Below are 18,140 nucleotides of genomic sequence, written 5' to 3' on the forward strand. Positions count from 1 at the left end.
TGGTAAGGGTAAATGGGTTATTACCAACGTGACCATACATGAAAGTGACAGTTCCATTAGTTACACTGGCATCTAACATAGGAGACATTGAAAGAATTTGGAAGTATAATTTATCGATCTATGTAAAATCATCTTGGTTCATTCATACACAGCAAGAATGAAAAATCTGGCATCTATTACAAATTATAATCTAACTCACTATGGCAGGACATTGGAATATTTCTAGAATACCATGTGGATGGCTTTCTAATAAGGATTTTTTAGGTTTTTGTTTATTTTCATTTTCTTTGAATCATTAAAACAAAGAAGTAGATGAAGAGGGATCTCCCAGCTGCTGTTTCGGTCCCTAAATGCCAGCAATAGGCAGAGCTGGGCCAGATCAAAGCCAGGAGTCCAGAAACCAAATGGACCCTAGGACTTGAGGCATCCATCAGCTGCTGCTTCTTGAGGTATGCACTAGCAGGTGGCTGGAACTCCGAAGGAAAAGGCCAAGAGTTAAAGGCCATTCCACTACAGGCTGTGGGGTCTCAAGGAGAGAAATTCACCACCATGCCAAACAGACTCCACTGGAATACTACACTATTTCATTTTTTAAAACTAAGTTACAGAAGTACATCTACAGCATGACACAATAAAATATTTTGAATAAGCAAACAACCCACTGAAATCAAGAAGGATACATATCAGAATATTAGCAGTGCTAATCCACAGATTAGCAGATGGTGACAGAAAAGGGGAAAAAGGAAATGGAATTTTTACTCTGTGTAATTACTTATTTTTGTTTGAACTTACCATAATAAGCAGATCTTACTTTCAATTCCTGCAAAGTGAAAATGGATTTTAAAACTTACAAGGAATATCAGAAGGCATTAGCTCAGTATTACTTGAGTAGAATTAGGAATCCAGCAGTTAAGCTCTGTATTGGTACACAATGGTAGGCAAGTTAAGCCCCTGAGAAAATGGAAGATAAAGGTACTCATATAAGTGGGAGCCGAGTGATCTCCCAAATTTGAGAGTATAACAGATCTCAAGGCAAGAGACATTTGATCCAATTTGGGAGATGATGCAACAACTAGAGGAGGAGATTGTTTCAGCAACATACTTGACAAGTAGACAATGACCAGGTCTGCCTAAATCTCTCCTCTTATATAACTTAAGCTCTCTGTAACCTGATTATTGCCAATATGTACTGGGGTCCCCATCCTGATTTTTCTGACATTGGTCATCTCCACTTGCTTCTGATTCACGAAGTACCATCAACTGAGATTTAGTAATTAAAGTGAAGGATACATATTTGGAGTATAAATTGGAAATGTTTTTGGAGAGTCAGAAAACTCATAAATGAAAATGATAAAAGATAAAATTAAAGAGATGTGACATGGCCTAGTATTTCAATTTTTTTTCCTTTTCTGGTAAGAAAATATTTGGACTTTTTTGTTTTTTTTTAACTAAGAAAGCACATGGTGAGCATTTTCCCCGTATGTATAAACAGCATGAAATGGCTTACCGTATACTGAAAGAGAAGTAAAAAGATTCAATTGGGAGGATAATGAGTTAATCCACATGGAAGTGATTATGAAGAGGCAGAGGATATGGCCACTTAGAAGAGCTTTTAGAAAAACTTTGCAGGATATGAATACAGAACTTGGCTGGGCAGACAATTGTAGATGAAAGTAAGTCAGGCAGTTACTGTATATCCCAGGTGCCAACAAGCTGTAGTGTTAGACCCAGTTCACCAGAAAAACCAAACAGGACAAACTGCAAAGTTGCTTATGAGAGGAGAGCTTGTGGGTTATGTCATCACAAACTAACCAAGGGTAAAAGCTTGAGTACAGCTCTTTGTGAGCAATACAGATCCACATGGGACAAAACCAATGATGACAGTGGTGACTGAAATAAACAGGTTGCATTATCTAGAGCAGCTACACAATGCCAAAGGCTTTTATGTTTTATGGTTCTGCTAAACGCACCCCCAGACACCAAGCACTGCAAGCACCTGCTAACTGGGCAAGGATGGGGTTACCTACGCGAGTTTCTGCACGTTAGGGCCCAAGGAAAGGTGAGGACAGAGGGGAAGCCATAAGAAAGTTTATGCAGTAAGGGCTAAATTATTATGAAGAAAATCCTGGATTTTTAATCTGACATCTTGAGAGCTTTAAAAAAAGTGGATTCAACTTGGAGACTAGAAGGGATGGCAAATTCATTGTTAGACATGAATTTGAGTGTGCCACAGAAGTAGAAATGCATCCCACAAATAAAATGAGACTGATGCAAGGCGGGCATAAGAAGAGACAAGACTCTCCCTTCCCTGCTTTTTTTTTTTTTTTTTTTACTAAGAAAGCACATAATGCAGGAGAGTAAGATGGAAACAGCATCATCATCTTTTTGTTTGCTGTGACCATGAGTTACCGAAAACATGCATAAGGATTGTCTACCTATGTGTATGTACATTTATTAAACAGAAGCCTTATAAGTCATTACCTATTGTTAATATCTATTCTAATTGTTCTGTATTCTAGTGTATTGTATTTAGTTTTCTTTTCTAAAAAAAAAAAAAGTCAGTTTTTCACTTGAAAGCAGAAGGACAGAAAGAGATCCTCCATTCACTACTTCACTCCCCAAACTCCTGTAATAACTAGGGCTCGGTCAGCCTGAAACCAAGAGCCTGGAACCTAATGCTGGTGGTCCACTTTGAGGGGGGCAGGAACCCAAGGATCTGAGCCATCAGCTGCCTCCCAGGGTGCATTTTGACAGAAAGCTTGAACTGATGTAGAGGAGCCAGGATCCAACTAAACACTTCAGTGTGGGATGCATGCCCCAAACAGAAGCTTCACTGCTGAACCAAAAACCTGCCTCTCTCTCTCTCTCTCTCTCTCTCTCTCTCTCTCTCTCTCTCTCTCTCTAACACACACACACACACACACAAGCATACACACAATCTTACATGCTTCCCACAGCTTCTAGAGTTCAGCCTCTCTAAGTTTGACTTTGAGATTTTTAGATTAAAAAAGAGAACACTGCAATCATGTTGTGGAACCATCTGTAAAGATATGACTGATAAATCCAGAAGAGATGTCCTTTGAGAAGGCTACAAATAAAAAACAAGCGTAACATTAAGAACTAGTTTGGGAAGTATGAAAGGAGGGTCAGAAAAAGGCCAAAGAAGATTTTAAAAGAAAATGCAACTTGGGTTAGCCGCCGGAGATTTAAAAAGAAAACACAACTTTGGTTAGAAGTTAGGAGAAAAAAAATATCAAAAAGGATTGGGGGTGAACAGAGTCCTCTTCTAATACATATCTCAGCACATACTGCAGGTGTAGTCCAGATTTAAGCTGAAACACTAGATAACGCTTAAACATTCAAACACCTGAGCTCCATCTCACACCTGATGAATTAAGTTCTCTAGGTGTAGGCACAGGAATTGGCAACTAAAATGCTTCCCAAAGCATTCTTTTCACCACCCTTACAACCTTAATCAATTTATAAGCACACATATTCATAATTACAATAGATTCTTACACCTTCCATTTTCACTTCAAAGTGACTACAATGAACTTAACAAATCAATAAGCATCACAAACAAATGGCATTTAGCAGAATTCAGTCAAAGTGCCAGGAGGAGCCAGATTTTGCAAAGCAACAGGAACTAAAGCTTGCGATTTAGACTCTAATAGCAAAGATATCCCTTTATGTGGTGAGTTCTGGTAATAAAAAGCAATTGTCACAAATGGTGTTAGCAGTAGGTCACCAAGAACAACGGGGCATAACTTTATTCTACCCAAGATGGGAATCCTACTTAAAATAACAGTGGTTAACACTGTGCTCCCTCATCTATGAGAGGCCCTGTTCAAAATCCTTAACATGCATTCACTCATTTGCTCCTCACAATCCTGCAGAATAATACAGCCTCACTGCCCAGATGTAGAAGCTGAGACACTGAGGGCTAAGGAACATTTCAGAGGTCACCTAGCTCAAAATGGGGTACGTGCACAGGCAACCAGCCTGCCTCCCAGAGAACATACTGGAACACAGTGTGCTGCACTGTGAGTCTGAGAAAGTCTTAGATATTGGAACAATTATCTGTCTCACACAGAAAGATTTGCTGTTTATGTTCTGGGATTATTTTCCTGTGTTGTTTCCTAGAGTTGATTTTAAGATAACTTGGGTGTCCCTTGCACTAGCATTCCCAGTTAAGCTCACTTATTAAATCTGTTTACATTCAAAATGCACTTGACATGTAACAAGATTCTCCAAATTAGCATAAAGATGGTAATTCTGCATCCCATCTAAAAACAGAAATTTAAAGATACTTTATTCTGCACTAGAAGGGCAGGATACCACAGTAGTTCAAAGCTAAACTGCGCAGATTTCAACACAGCAACCACCTGGGAACCCTTGTTCTAAAAAACACAGATTTTCAACATTTGTATCAGGTTCCCACAGGATGGTGCCACTGCTACCCTGGCACTTCCGTTTACAGAGATGAGGGCTCAGGGTTGGAGCTCTAGGGGTCACACTGTATCCCAGCCCTGTTAGCTAACCAGGTGTGTAACCAGATCACACATGTATACTACACCTGTAAAACAGATCATGAAAGGACTGTTATTAAGGTTATGTGAGACAATCCATAGACCATACTTAGAATAGACCCTGGCTTATACAGGGAACTCAATAAATGTAATCTCTTAGTATTATTGAAGGATATTAAAAGCATATATTGTATCCCATTAGAAATCCATTTATAGAATTGACTGATCTGGCAGAAATGCTAAATAAAATGTCATCATTCTTTTCTAGGCAGTCAGTAGAATATCACTGTACGTTGAAGGACATTAAATACATAAGTTAGGCCCAGTACCCAGCTTTATTAAATACATAAATCTGAAACTGCTCTAAAAGAATTTGCATGAAACTGGCTTGGTCTATGATATTTGAAAAACATATTCTGTCTCTATGCCAGAAAGAAAAAGTTTTTATATCGCAGGCACACAGAGTTCCAATTTATTTAGTTGAATGGCTTCCTCTGAATTTTGAAGCACTCACTTTTGTTTAAAACATTCAGTTTTAGGATACAGGTATCAGAACTAGTTATTAGTAAAACAATAATGATTTTTAAAACTTTTATTCACAAACAACACTGTTAGTTTGGAGGATTTAACCGTATCCTTCATAGGTAACTGTAAAACATTAGTTGTCTTTCACTCATTGATAAAAATCCAGCATGAGAAGATGTGGTGGCTCGAGCAAGGAGAAGCTGAGTGCATGCCTCTAGTTGGTCAATACATGTAAGAAACAGCAAAATAAAACAAAATAGGTCTATAATTTTCCTATTCTTTCACATCAGATTCTTGACATGGGTAATAAAATTATGAGGCGATTGCTACTATGTTTACCTTTCTAAATTAAAGTGAGAATCAAGTGAAGAAATACAGATATGACCTCTACGATCAAAACAAGAGAAAGGAAGAGGAGGAGAACGTGGGCTACTGAATTATTCTCTCCCCTATCTTCACATGCAGAGTCGGGGTAAAAGCAATGCTCCCAGCTGCTCCCTTAAAGGTCTGGCGGGATACTAGAATTATTTCACAAATGCATAACACAGCAAATTTTAGTTTACATCTTTATCTTCTCTGGCAAATGTTACCTATAAAAATAAATTTTACTCCCCAAACTCTGCACGAAGAGGCTTTATGTGAAGGAGTACCATGCGGAAGTCTACAAGGCAGGATTTGCTTGCACTCAGCTACGGCAGATGAAGACCCTGCACTCCACTCCTTCACTTCTTCACATCAAATTTGAAACTTGTGCGTTTACAGAAAAACAGGTCAATTGTTGAAACTGTGATCCTTAATATTTATTGAGATGATAACCAAGATGAAACTGTTAGCATTAAAGGTGTAAGGAGAATAGGAGGGTAAACAGGATTCTACCAGCGTCCTGTCTCGTTATTTTGGTTTATATTGTTTTGAAACAAGTATCTGGAAAAAGAAAATTTACTGAAAATGTCTGGGCTAACTTTTCAAGCCTACAAGGTAGGTATTAGCTGTTGTTCCACTCTAGGGAAGCAAGAAATCCACTTAGCTGTGACCCATTTATGCCTCTTCGATTTATCATATGCATTTTTTAATGACCCCAAACCAAAGCAAATCTAGAAACCCTATTTGAAAAGTTGACATTAAGGTTGTGACACCAACCAAAGCAACAAGAGAACTGAAAGTTAAACCGACACGCAACCTCCAAATCAGCCTGTCACATTCCTAATTTAAAAACAGTAACTATTGTGAAATACTGACGGCATGTCAGCCGCTGCTTTCAAACTCCTGAATTTTGTCATTCGGTGTTTGTGTCACAACCTTAATATTATTTAAATATACTTTTAAATACCTATTATTTTTCTAAAAAAAAAAAATCTCTGCATTGAAGAGATTCTGGCTTTGAAGAAGTTCACCTCAAAGCACGACGCTCCTGGCATGCCACTCTTATTAGAAGTAGTGCATAAAACATTTGCTGTTGACAAATCTAATTCATTAAAAGGTGATGTGGATGCATTTTAAAATACCTGGCTGGCATCATTATCTGCAGTGCCTTTTATAAATTATTCCTCGTTTCCCTTTTGACTAAACTTGTCACAGTTCCTTTTCGGAGTCTGAGTGCTGTGCGTTAGAGTCAAGGCTTTCAGCACGGCTAGACAAGTCACGACTTCAACAGGGCAGGGGCATTTGATTTTCTTGCAGCCAGAGACAGTAATGTAAGTACCGCTGATTTCATTCAACTCATTGATTTTTAACGAAAGACAAGGGAAGTCAGTTAGTGATGGGTGCATCTCACAGGAAAGAATTACAAATAAAACTATACTCCTCGTGCAGAATGAGGTCCTTCACAGAAAGAAATCATACAGAGAGGGGCTGGCAGCCCTGCTGCACTGTCGGGCGGCAGACTCGCTTTAAAATTGAATTGTGCTTCCCCTGACACTGGAGATCAGGTACATCACAAGGCTGACAGCAGGCTGGCACGCCGACTTGCTCAAGGAAAACGCTAACTATATTCTCTGAGAGGCCAAAGGGACAGAATTAGAGCAGCCATCAAGGCAACTGGATAGGCAGGGCACAAATTATTCAAAATTTGAAGAAAAACATTTCTTACCTAATTTTATTTCAGAAGACGCTAAGAATGAGACAGTCTTCCAACCCTAAGCCAGTAGAAAATTATTTCCTTCTGAGTATCAGTAGACAAATTTTCCCTTCGAGTCTTCAGCAGAGTATATTCCAAAATATATAAATGTATCTAGAAAACAATTGAGCAAGGCTTTATCAGTGCCACAGTGGGGGTGAGGACATGTCCATAGCATTTTAATGTATATCAGATGTATATCAGTGGTGAGAGTACTTTCAGTGTATTGCAACATACCGGTTTGAGCTGTGAAGAAGGCAAGCTGGGAATACACAGACATCCTCAAGACCGACTACTCCAGAAAAGCTTATTAACAAGATGACCCATACATTTTGTTCACCTATTTACCTATTTGCATATATTTTTGAGAGGCAGATATTTCCCATCTGCTGGCTCATCCCCGCAATGCCCACAATAGCTGCGTGGCTGGGGCTGCCAAGCCCAAGTCGGGAGCTGGACCCTGATTCTGGCCAGTCTATGTGGATGCCAGGGACCCAACTACCTGAGCCATTACCAGTTGTCTCCCAAGGCGTAGAGAGCTGCAATCAGGAACCAGAGTTGGAGGTTGAATCCTAATACTCCTCTATGGGATATCAGTATTTTCTTTTTACATTCTTGATCTATCATGCAGAGAGATTTTCCCCCTCTTGCATCTGCTTACTTCCCAAATGTTCACCACAGCCATGGTGATCGGGGGAAGCCAGAAGCTCAGAAATGAAGACTCCCCTACGAGTTGTCCCCTGCACTCTCCTAGTGAGCACATCAGCAGGAACGTTAGAATCAGAGGAGGGGCCAGGACTTGACCCGTGTACTCTAATATGAGCACTCAGGTGGTGTCTTAACCACTTTGCCTGTCATCCCAGACACAGGCATCATTGCTTCTAGGACAAACATGGACCCCACTCATAGATTTTATGGACAACAAGAAAAAAGGCATATTTAAAAATCCCTTTATTTTCACTAAAAATTGATCACACCTAAAGCAATGTAACTCAAACAAGTAAAGAACAGTCACACCATTTAAAGCCAGCAATGCTATTGAGTCCAGTTACTTTTTTTATGCTTAGTTACTCTTTGTTCCTGAGTGTATAAAATCACCCTTTTCCCTACTTTTCATGGCAATCTTCTTAAAAATAGATTCCTGGATTTTGATATTGGTGTCACAACTCTACTATTACTTAAATACAAATTTTACTAGCTATTAGTTTAAAAATCTCTGAAGATACTGAAGGTCACCTGGGATTTTGTTCACACAGATTCTCACGAAGCTGGTTTTGGGTGGGGACCTAAGATTCTGTATTTCTGAACAGGTCTCTGGTGATGCCACGAACACTGTCAATCTGGGGACTATTTGCTGTCCAGAAACCAAGATGCACAGCTGTCATGGCTGCTGAGCTTTGGTCCTTCCATATAATGTCAGTGTTTCTTGTCAAGATATTCTCTATCCTGTACCAAGAGAGAGCTAGGAATTTGGGATCATACGAGTCACACCGGTTCAGAACTGAGTTTCCCAAGCCATGAATACTGCTTGTGACTTCACTAATTGGGCTCTTACTGTCACACATTAAGGCTTTTCCCACAAGAATTTTGCATGTCTCTTTTGTTGTCTTTATTCCTAGGAACTTTGTATTTTCAATGTTATGGTAAACTATCTCCTTGCAAAACGTTTCTGTTTTTCGTTGATTGTATATAGATGTTTATATAACTTTATATATATATATCAATATGTCTATCCAGATTATTTGTTAAATCCTTACTTTTTGTGTAGCTTTATGTCTTTAATAAATAAATTTTCGGGCCCAGCGGCATGGCCTAGCATAGCTAAAGTCCTTGCCTTAAACGCGCCGGGATCCCATAGGGGTGCCGGTTCTAATCCCGGCAGCTCCACTTCCCATCCAGCTCCCTGCTTGTGGCCTGGGAAAGCAGTCGAGGACAGCCCAATGTTTTGGGACTCTGCACCCGCATGGGAGACCTGGAAGAAGTTCCTGGCTCCTGGCTTCGGATCAGCACAGCACCAGCCCTTGCGGCTCACTTGGGGAGTGAATCATCGGATGGAAGACCTTTCTCTCTGTCTCTCCTCCTCTCTGTATATCTGACTTTCCAATAAAAATAAATAAAATCTTAAAAAAAATAAATTTCCTTTATTCATTTCTAAAATCTGTATTTTTATTTTTTAAATTGCCTTTCTGAAACAAAAATAAGGTTAAAGAACAAATGTATTAGTTAATAGGAAAGAATATTTTATTATATATCATCGGGCAAAATGATCTTTCAGGTAGGCCTAGGTTATCTAGGAGATTGATAAGATAAAGGTCCCAACTATTTATTGTCCTCACTCTTCTTGCTATTTTCTAGTGTCAGATTTTTGAGTTCTTAAACATCAGTATCATCCATTTTCCCAAGCTGAACTCCAGTTCTAAGACAGCTTGGCCACTCGTGGCAGGAAGGAGAGTAAAAACAGGAAGTAGAGGCATTACAAATGAGAGAAGTGTTTCCGCTTCAGCTAAGAACTAAGGTGCAAATGCTGATGCCAGGAAACCATTAGAGACACACCTCATCACCCACACCCTTAGTGCTGAAATCACAGTTTCTTGGAAGACCCACAAACACCTGAAACTACTTTCTTGGTGATAATGTCAGCCTCTCCGGGCAGAATGCCCTTCTTGATAGCTCTCAGCCAATCAGATTGGAAAAAAGTAGCCTACTGTTGCATACGTGGGTCACTGTTGTCAACACTGGTTGCCTGAAGAAAGTTGAAAATGTGATGGCGTGGAGGAAAAAAGGATGAAGAAAAGGAGACAATGACTAAAGTAACAGCAGCCAGTATAACAAAAATGAACAAAAATGAATAAAGAGTACTTTTTTTAAAGGTCTATCCATTATCCACTATAAGCAATTACGTAGGAGGATGCAATGCAGAAAGTGCTGGAAGAGATAAAGTCAGGACTCAGGAAAGCACATACATATCTATTGCCACTATTTAAAATATGCACCATTGTGTAAGCAGGTATTAACAAGGGCTCTATCACCTGATTGGAACACCTTCCTCCTGACTCTACCTTCCAACACTGACACCTGGGTGACCGGGTCTCAAAATACCCCTGAAAACACTAATACAGGTGTACAAGGGGAGAGGAGATATAAAACCCACAGCCAAGAAGTCAGGGGATCATCACTGCCAGGCAATTAGAAGGCTAATCTTCCATATCCAAGCAAATGCCAGGATCCAATGCGGGTGCCAGTTCATGCCCCAGCTGGTCCACTTCCCATCTAGCTCCTCGCTTGTGGTCTGGGAAAGGAATGGAGGATGGTCCAAAGCCTTGGGGCCCAGCACCCAATGGGAGACCCAGCAGAAGCTCCTTGCTCCTGGCTTCAGTTGGGCTCAGCTCCAGCCACTGCAATCATCTGGGGAGTGAACCAGCAGATGGAAGACCTTTCTATGCCTCTGCCTTTCAAAAAAAAAAAAAATAGATACACCTTTCAAAAAAAAAAAAAAAACCACAGAACATCAAACTGAATATCCCAGATGAAAGAGACAAATTCCTAGAAAGGCAAATTAGTGTAACACAATATAAAAATGATAAAAATAATAATGTGGTTGAAGTTTTCGTGTTGGAATATTTGATGACCAACATGCAGATATGAAGTGAAGAGCAGAGGAGTATTTTTTTAAAGAGGTCTTTATGTTATGGGAACACTACCATCATGAAGGGATTAATTCCAGTTCTTCATTAAAAAAAAAAAAGGTGGAGGAGGGGAGAGAGAGAAAAGGAAAAAGAGTTCTCTGTGTGTGTTTTGTCTTTCTAGGCTTCTCCTTGCCTTTCCATCACTCCATGAAGAAGGACGCCTTCATCAGCTGCCAGAGCTTTGATCTTAAATCTCGTATCCTCCAGAACTATATGGGTCAACACATTTCTATTCACGCCAAATACCCAACCTGTGGAACTCCTTCATGGCAGGCACAAAACAGAGTAGGAAAAACCTACAACAAGTGAACTGATCAAATTAGAAAGAATAATAAACAGTCCCACAGAGAAACCAGCAGCTAAATGCCTTCAGCGATGAACTCAATTAAAAGTTTAAAGATAAACTCACAACAGCACTTCACTAATTCTTCTAAAAAAGCAAAAGAGAACGGTTATCAACTCATTCTCTGAGACTTAGCATTACCCGATGGCAAAGACATCACAAGAAAATGAGGGGTTAGAATTTCTTATGAATAGCAGTAAAAACACTTACAAATTAAAACATTAACAAATGGAATCCAGCAACATACACACAGTATTACGACCATAACCAACTGGGATTTGTCTCAGGAACGTAAAGCCGGATGAACATAGGGAAATCGATTGAAGTTACAGACCTTATTAATAAAGGACAAAAACCACATGACCTAAATAGATGCAGAAAAAAACAATGTGTCAAGTGATAAGAACATTGAAAAAACTTTCATGGAAAAAAAAAAAGATTCAACAAACTAGAAACAGAAGGAAACTTTCTCAATCTGATGAAGAACATCTACAAAAAACCAGTAACTGATATCACACTATTGGGAAAAGACTAAGACTGTCCCTAAGATCAGGACAAGATCAGTATGTTGTTTTCTATCATTTCATTCCACACTCTGTACCAGAAGGCGCAGCTAGGACAATTAAGTCAAAGCAGTGGCTTTTCCTGCTGCACCACAATGCTAGCCCCAGCTAGGACAATGAAGCAGAGCAAGTCAACAAACGGCATTCAGAGTTAGAAGCAAGAACTAAAACTGTTTCAAGATCATATACGTGTGTATGTGTGTATATATATAATACAGATACATAATATACATACAATATATAATTACTATATATATATATTTGCTAAAGAAATAAGTCGTACATGCAAATCTTGACCTTGGGCCAGGTCATAATTTTTAGATATGCAAAAATCAAACAAACTGGACTTGATCAAATTAGAAATGCTTGAGCTTTAAAGGATACAAGCAAATGAAGAGGAACCCTAGAGAATAGAATATTAGCCAACTATGCACCCCACACCAGAGTAAAAAAGAATTACTGTAACCCACAATAAGGACAAATAACTAGAAAAATGGCAAAGGATTTAGGTAAGCATTTCTACAAACAAAATATCCAAACGGCCAATATGGAATAATGCTCAATATCATTAGCTTTTAGAGAAATACAAATTGAGATCAGACTGTATCGCTTGGTTTTTGAAGGATATTGCATTAACACTGTAGATAAACTTGGGAAAGATTGTCACTTCAAAACTTACCTGAATGGCTACAACAGAGAGGCATTATGGGACAGGCATTTCCTCTAACAGCTAAGGCTCTAGTTAAGATGTTCACATTCCACACTCAAGAACTCATTGTCTAGCTTTGGCTCCTGCCTCCAGCTTGCTGCTCATACAGCTCTTGGGGGAGAGTGGTGATGGCTCAAGTAGCTCGGGCCTTGCCAACCACATGGGAGATTGGAACTGTCTTCCTATCCCTGGGCATGGGTGCCAGCTCAGGTCTATCTCTGGGGTATTTGCCGAACCAGAGGATGGGAGCTCTGCTTCTTTCTCTCTTTCTCTCCTTTTATCTCTGCCTTTCAAATAAATGCTTTCTCCCAAATTGTTTTAGTAACACAATAATAAGTGTCATAGAACATGTGCAGAAACCCTCACACGCAGCTGATGGGGTTGTTAAAGCTCCTCTTCCTCGTCTGTCAGTGTAGATGTTTACTAAATAAAATTTTGCATTTTACAATGTTTATGATCTTTCCCACTAGACTAGAAACACAAGAAGACAGTGATGTGTTCTTTCCTTCCCAAGGTGTCTGCAGTATTATCACTACAGCCCGAGTACAGGTCAATGACTGATTGTGCCACTCTATGCCATGTGCTACCACTGAGCTGCCTATTCTCTACCACAGCACTCCACACTCCTATCAACACGGGACTGCTTCTGCTTTAACGTCTTCACCCCAGCTCCCAGACTGGCAGAAAAGACAAATGAAAAGTTAGATACAAGATTCCAAAATAAGGTCTAGGGCCCCCCTTGGAGCTCTAATACACTTTTGATGTGATTTGCAGGGTCAGAACTGTTTTTCTTAATAATGACAATGAATTTTGCTTTTTTAATGTTTCCTCTCCTAGTACAAAAGCCTTGAAGCCTTAGGCCAAATCAAAGTTTTCTGTTTTGAAGGTTTATTAGTTTTTAATAAAGTATTTCTATTGCTTCTATAAGAAGCCACCACAAATTTATTGGCATCAAACCAGAGAATTATCTTAGTTGTCCAGGTCAAGTTTAAAATGGATCTCATTAAAATCAAACCAAGTAACCAGCAGTGCTGTATTTCTTTCCGAAGGCTCTAAAGATAATCCTTTGTTCCATTACATTTTGTAATGTCTTCGGCAGCCCATTCTCAGCTTACGGCCCACTTCCTCTATTTGTAGCCAGCTATATGGGTTGAGTCCTTTTACCATGGAATTGTTCAAAAAATTTTTTCCTCCATTTCATTTTAGGGAGAGCTGGTGAGGGAATGAGTGAGTACACAACGGAGGTGTCTTTCACTTGCTGCCTCATTCCCTACATGCTTGCAATAGCGAGCACCAGGAGCTTCATCCAGGTCTCCCACAGGGTGCAGGTGCAGAGCCCAAACACTTGAGCCATCTTCCACTGCTTTTCCAAGTGTATTAGCAAGAAGCCAGACTGGAAGTGAAGTAGTCAAGACGTGAGCCACCACCCAATTGGTGGTGTGCCACAGCACAGGGTCCCAGAATGAAATATTAAAATGCTTCATTTTAAGAGCCAGCATTGTGGCCTGGCACTTTAGCCACTGTTTGGAACACATGCATTCAATATTGGAGTACCAGTTCAAATACTGTTTCGGTTACTCTGCTTCCGATCCAGTTTCCTGCTAATGTGCTGGGAAGGCAGTGGATTTTCCAAGTTCTTGGTCTCTGCCACCCATATGGGAGACCCAGTGGAATCCTGAGGTTCTGGCTTCAGCCTGACCCATCCCTGGCACATGTGGGGAGTAAAACAGCAAATGCAAGATGTTGCTCTGACTCTCCCTCTGTGTCACTGTTTTAGGAAGAAGGAGAGAAACAATGAAGAAATATTTTTTGAAATTGGTTTCAATTTATTATATTGTACAAAAACATAAATGCATAAAATTGTATAAATAAAAAGTCTTGGAAAGTCTCAGTAATTTTTAAGAGTAGAGTGGACTCTGAAACCAAAAACTGGAGTACTGCTGAGTTAGAAAGACGAGAAAGCCCCAGGAAGACAATGCTGGGTATATGCAATCTTAAGAATAAATGGTGGCAGGGCCTGGCGGCGTGGCCTAGTAGCTAAGGTCCTCGCCTTGAAAGCCCTGGGATCCCATATGGGCGCTGGTTCTAATCCCGGCAGCTCCACTTCCCATCCAGCTCCCTGCTTGTGGCCTGGGAAAGCAGTCGAGGACGGCCCAAGGCCTTGGGACCCTGCACCCGCGTGGGAGACCTGGAAGAGGTTCCTGGTTCCCGGCTTTGGATTGGCGCGCACCAGCCCGTTGCGGCTCACTTGGGGAGTGAATCATCGGATGGAAGATCTTACTCTCTGTCTCTCCTCCTCTCTGTATATCCGGCTTTCCAATAATAATAAAATCTTTAAAAAAAAAAAAAAGAATAAATGGCAGCAGCCTGAAGGACACCGGGACAAAGAAGCAACACAGAAACCGTCTGGAAGGGACCTCTTCATAACCTACCCCAGTTCTGTACCTTCTGATCAAAGCTCTGAGTAGCACATGACAAGCTGGCTTACCTCCGAGGATCTCAATTTCCCCAAGGGTATTTCTGAGGGCCAGTATGAACATAGGCTAAACAAGGAAAGATTGATAGAAAACAACTTCTACACAAGGAACAGGCATTTGGTCTAGCACTTAGGAAGTCACACTCTGTATTACAGTGTATGGGTTTAATTCCCAGATAATTTGATTCCTGAATCCAGCAGGGCTGTTCACTTGCACATAGTAAGGGGGACTGAATAAGTAGTGTGTGTTGGGTGGTAGTGGATGCACGCTCTATGCAACTTTGCTTCTGATTTTGCCCAGTGTTTTTTTTTCTTTTCTTAAGATTTATTTATTTTTGTTGGCAAGACAGATTTACAGAAAAGGAGATAGAGACAAAGATCCACCCACTGTTTTACTCCCCAAGTGACCACAATGGCTGGAAGTGCATCGATCCGAAGCCAGGAGCCAGGAACTTCTTCTAGGTCTCCCATGTGCATGCAGGGCCCCAAGGCCTTGGGTTATCCTCTACTGCTTTCTCATGTCATAAGCAGGGAGCTAGATGGAGAGTGGAACATCTGGGACATGAACTGGCACCCATATGGGATTTTATTGTGTGCAAGGCAAGAATTTTGCCACTGAGCCATCACGCCAGCCCAGCCCAGAGCTCTTTATAGGGTCATGAAGATGAACAGGCACAACAAGATCTTACACACCACCCCCACCACGCCCTCAGATTCACAAGGATGGGGACCGGCCAACAAGATGCATACCAAGAGCTATGCAACTGATGGAAATCAACTCCCTCATCATGCATCGTTCATGCATGAAAGAACCTAAACTAGGAGGGTAAGCAGAGGCCAAGTTCCAGCCCTCACTTTAGTTGCTCAGTCACATGTCCAGAAGAACTGTCACCACACAGGAAATGATACCTTGCTCTAATTCTTAAAAAAGCAGACTCTATCCAGTAGTTCGTGTGTCCAAAGGTTAGGACACTTAGGAATCGGACAAAGTCTTTGTCAAGCTGCTGTATGAGACATGATGATTCCAGAGGGCAAGAGGGTGAAAGGGAGGTGAATACCACATTACATACCTTTCCATGACTTTTGAATTATGCACCATTTAAATCTACTGGGCACAAATGGTTTAACTTATAGGGCAGTACACATCAGAAGTATCACAGGTGTCTATGCCCCATGGAGTATCATTTCTCCTTCTGCAACATGTAATACGGAAACAGACATGGGTACATCAAAATATTTTACTATACAGTCCTTTATTAAACCATTATTACACAGTAGGATGTCAGTTTAAAAGATATAAAACTAGAAAGAATGCAGTCCCCAGAAATTATTTTGTAGAAGCCAGTTTGTCAACACAGGAAGATCCATGTATTTTATGTGGGAAAAAAAAGCAGGCCACAAGACAATATCTATAGCATTTTATACTTTTATTAGAAAAACACACATGCACACAAGCCAGTCAAGAATGGAGAGAAAAACAGTGAGCAGTTATTTCTGGGTGGGGCGATCACAGAAAATTTTTCACTTCCTATTCTTTTTGGTTCATTTCATGCCTTAGTAAATCATCTTTTACTGTAGAAAGTCTAACACCTTTAGTGCCTCGTGGTTGGCTACAGCCTCGGTATTAGTCTTCATTCATTCTATAACATCCAAAGACAGCCAGTCAGTATTTTCTGCTATCTGCTCTTCTTCCTTTGCCAAAACTCTCATTATCCTGTAAGACTTGTGCTCAATATTACTTCTTCACATCTTTTCTTTTTTTTTTTTTTTTAAAGATTTTATTCATTTTTATTACAGCCAGATATACACAGAGGAGGAGAGACAGAGAGGAAGATCTTCCGTCCGATGATTCACTCCCCAAGTGAGCCGCAACGGGCCGATGCGCGCCCATCCGAAGCCGGGAACCAGGAACCTCTTCCGGGTCTCCCACGCGGGTGCAGGGTCCCAATGCATTGGGCTGTCCTCAACTGCTTTCCCAGGCCACAAGCAGGGAGCTGGATGGGAAGTAGAGCTGCCGGGATTAGAACTGGCACCCATATGGGATCCCGGGGCTTTCAAGGTGAGGACTTTAGCCGCTAGGCCACGCCGCCGGGCCCTCTTCACATCTTTTCACATCTCTCCTCCTGGAAGCAATTCTTGTCTCTATATTCCTATCATAAATTAGATTTGGCGATGATTGCAAATTATGTTTTATGTAATTATTATGTGTGCATACACTGTTATCACTCCTAGTAAATAAGTGAAAGAATTCTTATACATTTCATAATAAAGTGTTTAAAAAGTATATTTATTTATTTGAGAGGCATAGAGACAGAGAGAAAGAGAGGCTCCATTCACTGGTTCCCTCTCCAAAGATTCACAACAGCCTGGAAGAGGCTAGGGCCATGCCTGGTCTCACACATGGATGCAAGAACTCAAGTGTTTGGACCATCAGTCGCTGCTTCCCAGGCACATCAGCAGGGAGCTGCATGGAAAGCACTGAGTATCCAGGACAGAAACCAGGCTCTGGGACACAGGATGTGAGTATCCCAATGATATCCTAGTGCACAAGACACCAGCTCAATCTCTTAATCTCACAAGATGGAGGGAGGGGCAGGAACGGGAGGGAATGAGCTATAACTCCAGATAGCCGCATCCCATATGCGAACGTCTGTTTCAACATCAGGGTCCAAACTCCAGCTTCTAGCTAATGAACACTCAGGGAGGCAACAGATGATGGGCCAAGGAATTGGGTTCCTGCCACCCCTATGGGAGATCTGGACTGAGCTTCCGGCTCCAGGCTTCAACTTAGACTGGTGTGTGCATTTAGGGAGTGAACCAGCCAACTGGTGCTTTTCCTGTCTTCAAATTCAATGAAGAAATAAATGAGAGAGAACCTACATTCAGATGCAACTAGGTGTTGGGCTTTTAGAGAGACCTACTCTCACAGCAGGCCCATGGAGCCATTTTGCATTTGAAAAACATGAACTCAGGTGCAGTTGCTGCAGCTGCATTCTAACATCATAAACTGTTAAAAAAAAAAAAAAAGACACCTGAGAGTTTTGTTTTTCCTGTCCACCACAAACCCCAATTCAGTGTCTACTACTGTGGAAGACAAAAACACGTAAATACCACTGATGGTTTCCCTAGTACATTACAACTCCTATAGCCACATCAAACTTAGAAATCAACTAAAGATAGATTTTAGAAGTAG

The 18,140-nt window shown here is 40.8% G+C and overlaps 1 protein-coding gene across 4 annotated transcripts in view; it reads right to left on the minus strand.

Moving 5' to 3' along the window:
• The window catches only part of KIAA0825 (KIAA0825 ortholog), a 297,939-nt gene extending 290,684 nt beyond the window's left edge, over positions 1–7,255 (minus strand). For all 4 annotated transcript variants that reach the window (XM_058656342.1, XM_058656343.1, XM_058656344.1 and 1 more), the window contains exon 1: positions 7,144–7,255. The gene's annotated coding sequence lies outside the window, so the exon portion shown is untranslated. The remainder of the gene's footprint in view (positions 1–7,143) is intronic.
• Positions 7,256–18,140: the final 10,885 nt, after the last annotated feature.

This window comes from Ochotona princeps, chromosome 28, assembly GCF_030435755.1.
Source record: "Ochotona princeps isolate mOchPri1 chromosome 28, mOchPri1.hap1, whole genome shotgun sequence".
Lineage (NCBI taxonomy): Eukaryota > Metazoa > Chordata > Mammalia > Lagomorpha > Ochotonidae > Ochotona > Ochotona princeps.